The sequence below is a fragment of the Pseudopipra pipra genome, chromosome 1, assembly GCF_036250125.1.
Source record: "Pseudopipra pipra isolate bDixPip1 chromosome 1, bDixPip1.hap1, whole genome shotgun sequence".
Taxonomy (NCBI): Eukaryota; Metazoa; Chordata; class Aves; order Passeriformes; family Pipridae; genus Pseudopipra; species Pseudopipra pipra.
The window spans coordinates 85,560,725-85,565,528 of NC_087549.1; positions in this window are offsets into that span (position 1 = coordinate 85,560,725).

Consider the following 4,804-nt stretch of genomic DNA (forward strand, 5'->3'; position numbering starts at 1 on the left):
CAAACTCTGTTGATTACCACAATTAATATAGCCATGACAGCAAACAAAACCTGCTAACAGGCGGGTTGTATTCACAGTCTCCCTGGTTTGGAAGACCAAGAGACTGTGACGATAAGGGCTTGGGGAAAGCACCTTTAAGGAGTTACTCTTTATGTAACACATCACACAGTTGTTCATTTCTTCACATGCATACACTTCGACATTAACTTCATTGTCATGTGCACACCTGCCTTGCAGGTGTCTTACCCATGTCTAATTTCTAATACCAAAACAGCTCTGGGACTTAATTTTCAACACATCACAGTGTAACAGCCAATCATGTCCCTCTGGGGATGGAAAAAGCGAATTGCTACACAAATTCTTCTCTCATTCATTTGCTCTATGCATATTGCAAAAATCCTACCATTTACATCTCCTGGGGCAGATACTTTTATTTTACTTCATTGATGTGTTTCTGAAAGCCCAGTGTTGAGAACACTATGGCAGGGACAATATTCATGAGATTCAGGCATGCCCACTGTCTCCCAGAATTTCATGTTGTTCCAGATCTGGAGAGGAATAGGGTGTGACAAGTAAAAAGGCCAGATCTCAAAGAAATAGTAAGTGACAAAAGCCCAAGAATGAACATTTGGGGAAATGATACATTGATAAATGTATAAATGCTCTAGGTTTTATTCCTTAGTTTATATAACTATTTCTACGCCATCTGTTAAGTGGTTTGTAATTGGCCAATAAAAATCAGTAGAATGAATATGTTAACTGCCTGCATGAGTCTGAAATATGGGCAGCTTTGGAACCTGAGTAAGAAGTGGATGTAGGTTTCTGCAGGATGTTACATTTATTGTGCCACCAGCCTTCCTCACCTGCAGAGCAAAACACAAACTTTCAATCAAGTTAATGAAGAAATGGCATGATTGAAAGCCTGCTTACTTGTTTTTATTTTTTTTTTTTGTTACTGAACTTCATTCCTGCTTCTCTTTTAATCTGTTAATTTGATCTGTGTTTTGGTGGAGGATGCACCATACGTGCTCTTCTGACTGTAGGCACCTCATAGGCACTCCAGGTAGCACATGGCAGTCATCTGAATAGGATGTTTGAGACTGAGAGCAGAGTGCTGTGGGGCACGAACAAAGCTTTTCCCTGAGGCTGATGAAAGGCCCACCCTTGGCTTCTGCTGGAACGCTGTAATTCTTCTGGAAAGAAGAGCAAAGAAGATCAAAGGCAAAATAGTGCCAAAGAACAAAACTTGAGAAAGATTCCTCACCCTGCCTAATTATCACATCACACTTTGAGTCAATATGCAAGGTGCTGGTGCCAGGTGTGGAAAAGTCAATTAATAACTTTAAACTAAGCCCAGCATCAGACTCCTGATGAGAAGCTGCGAAGAGCTATGTACAGGTAATAGACCCACTATTTTCATCCCTTGATGAGCTAGTGGTGAAGCATGTATGGTGGCAAATGCCTTTGAGAGACTTCGAGAAATGTGATAAAGTCTAGATAAATTTTAAAAGGTCACTGTTGTTCCTAAGAAGGTAGGGATTGCATTACAAGAGGACAGGGTAAGTACTGCTCATATCATCCGGGCTGGAGTGCTACACTGCAAGTGCTGCAAGAGGAGCAGAAAGGGGTTTGCTTTCTGCTATCCTTGGGTGAACTTTCCAAAGAGAATGTGTTACTTTACCAACATTCCAAAAAGGATTTCAGTTGTATGCAATAGTCTGATGCTGGTATTCAGCTGGGTTCAAAATTTCAGCTCTGAGCCTATGCTAGGGTTGTGTCTACCAAAAGAGGGCACTTTCTTGGCACTGGATGACTGACTCGAAGAGGAAGGCTATGGCTGAGGAAAGGCTAGGAATGAGGTGTCTTCATTTTGGTGCCTGTCCTTGAAACCAGATGTCTATTGCATCTTTTTAGCATGTGAGTAACCTGTTCCACATACCTTGTAATACCTCCTTGCACCACACACCAAGCATTTACCATCAATGGCAGGCTTGGTAGACAGAAAGGTGTTCCTCAGTACCTGATGTGTGGTTTGTGGAAAGCAGAACTTCATGACCCATTTTACCACACATTAAGGACAAAAAAATGCCCAAGTATGTTTTATATATACACTGAGAATAAATATATGGTATTTCTGAAGTTGTTTCTAAGCCACCTTGTTTCAATTTGAGATTTTGCTATAAAATAAACCTTCTTAAAAGCTGCATGTCATTATGTTCTGACTTAAAATTAAAGGAACATTGTAAGTCCTTTTATTTTGCTAATATTCCAAAAATAAACATTTTTACTTATAAAGCTTTTAGGAAAATTCATTCCTGTTTACAGTCCCAGCACATGCACCATGCTGGTTCCAATTCTGTCAGCCAAGCAGCTGTCCTGCCATTAACACTCTTTAGCAGCTGTGTTCTTTCTACTACCTGGGGTCCTGTTAAAAAGCGTTTACAGAGTTTCGTGTGGACAGGTGTCCCTGCAAAAGCCACGCCGCCTGCAAAGGAATGCAATAAGAACAACCTCTCTTCCAGTGCCCTTAGATATTATAGATATTTTATTCCAGTAATAAAAAAGCTAATTATTAGGGTGCTCCACCCACCTACCTCTTAGATAATTAAAACAGGAAGTTGTAGAAGTTGTACCCTTGCAGAAGCGTCCCCTGGCACATCTGTTTCACTTTGTTTCTATAGCACTTTCAAAAATAAACTAGAAAGGTTCTAATGGATGAACTAATCCAGCAATGATATTGTATCTCCCTGGCAGCTGCCTTTTTGTGTAGGCTAATGCAACTGAAGTGTCTTCTTTCGCACTTTAGGTATTTTGAAGACAGACACCACTGAACAGTCAGTCTCAACTATGGAGTCATAAACAGTCCTTTCGTTGGTCAGAGGAGTACATCTAATTCTTTGTCCTATCTAAACACGAAAATATTTTGAGTTACATTAAAATAAATTCAGTTGCAGGACTGCACATGACTATAGTCTTGAGAAAAATAACTCAGGTTATACCTCAGCAGTAACTATGAACTAAATGTCAACATTCATAAATGTATTAGTTAGGCCAGCTCACCAAATTTTCAAATGTGTGGGATTTCCAGAAGCAGCATAAAAAGAAGGTACCTGCCAACATTTCCATTCATCAGTGATCTAAATTAAGTACCTCAACAAGAGTCATCCCAGTTACAGGCACTGCAGAAATGAGCTTGTTTGCTCACAGTCAGTGTGGCTTGCTAGTGTGCTATTTGCGAGTTCTCCTTTGATACTGGGAAATGGAGTTGTGGGGTTTTTTGTTTGTTACTTAGTATTACTGTAAATCTTGAAAAGCCCACTTAACTTCTGCAAGGGTTCTTTGAGAGTCTGAAGGACATGACTAAATCTGTGTTGTAACACCTCTCTTAATGCTTAAGTGCATTATGCATTATGACTTGTATGCTTTGTGGTTGGTGGGTGTCATTGTGAGTGGCCTGGCAGAGGCTGCCAGATATGGGCAAACTGGCAGAAAGTCTTCCAGTCAGGATTGGCTACCTGTAATGTTTTCCAATGTCTGAGATAAGAAACACTCTCTGAGGAACACTCAGTGCTCTGAGGAACACTCTCTGACCCTACATGGTCCAAGTGCCTTGTGGAAGTCCTTAGGCTAGGCAGGGATCTCTCATGATTAGGAGAGTGATCCGTTGTACCTGACAAACAGGAGGACAGATGTGCACATGTTGCCAGAGCCTTTCTGTAGAGGTGGGTGTAGGGCATATTGGTGACATGTCTGCACAAAGCATTGACCTGGAGGCACCTGGGTGAGCTCCAAGCCTGCTGATGTAGCCCCCTCTGACCCCAGATGCAGTATGGTTGCACTAGCAGGGCTTGCTCTCAGACTCATCAGCTCTGCTTTGTAGAGCAGTTGTGTGGGAAACAGAAACAGGCCTCTGTCTTGGACCTGAGAGAGGTAAGATCTAGACAAATACAGATGACATTGCTGGAAAAAGTCCCTGGTTTCTGGTCTGTTAGATAAGGGCTCAGTAGCAACTTGGTGTTGTCTGGCTAGTCCTCCCCCCCCATATTTTCAACTTTTAGTATTTGAAAAAATCATAATTAACTATATATCTAATTGTCTAGCCCTCTCTGCTGGAAAAAAAGAAACCAATGGAGAAGGACAACTTTGGCAGTCATCCAGGAATGGGAACTCCCTTCTTATCTGCAGAAGACCATAGGACCACAGAAATCTTGGTTGAAAGCAGCTTCTGGATTTCAGATCTCCACTCTAACTTCACCACCAAAATCCTAAGCTCTACATTATGGTTTAAGAAGATACTATTGTACTTGTGCTGTACAATTTCTTAGCTTCTAGTTTTCTATCTGACAGTACCTCTGAGGACTATCTGCTTGTCAGGCCTGTCCTGTTTCTGTCTGCTTTACAGTTTTTCTGTTTGGCTACCTGTTTTTATGAATCTTCCTAGTACATCTGGAGTTGGTACATAGGAAAGCCAATCTGCTGTTTACTGATGGTGGCTACAACAAATGGAACACAGAAATTCAGGGAGAAAGGCAAATATCATCACTTTACTTGCTTACCGAGGTATCTGCAATTGGAAAAGGACACCTGCTGGCATAGCATGAAGCCCCTTGGACTAGTTTCTTCTCCTTCAACTTTACTTTCAGGGTTAAAAATTTTCAGTTAAAGAAAAATAAACAAAAGTGCCCAGCATTGCTCTCACAGACATGACCAAAGGGGTTTAACCAGTAAAGGAAACAGGGCCGAGAGATTATCTCCAACTTCTTTCCTATTGAAACAATTCGTTTCACATATTGCCACAATGCAA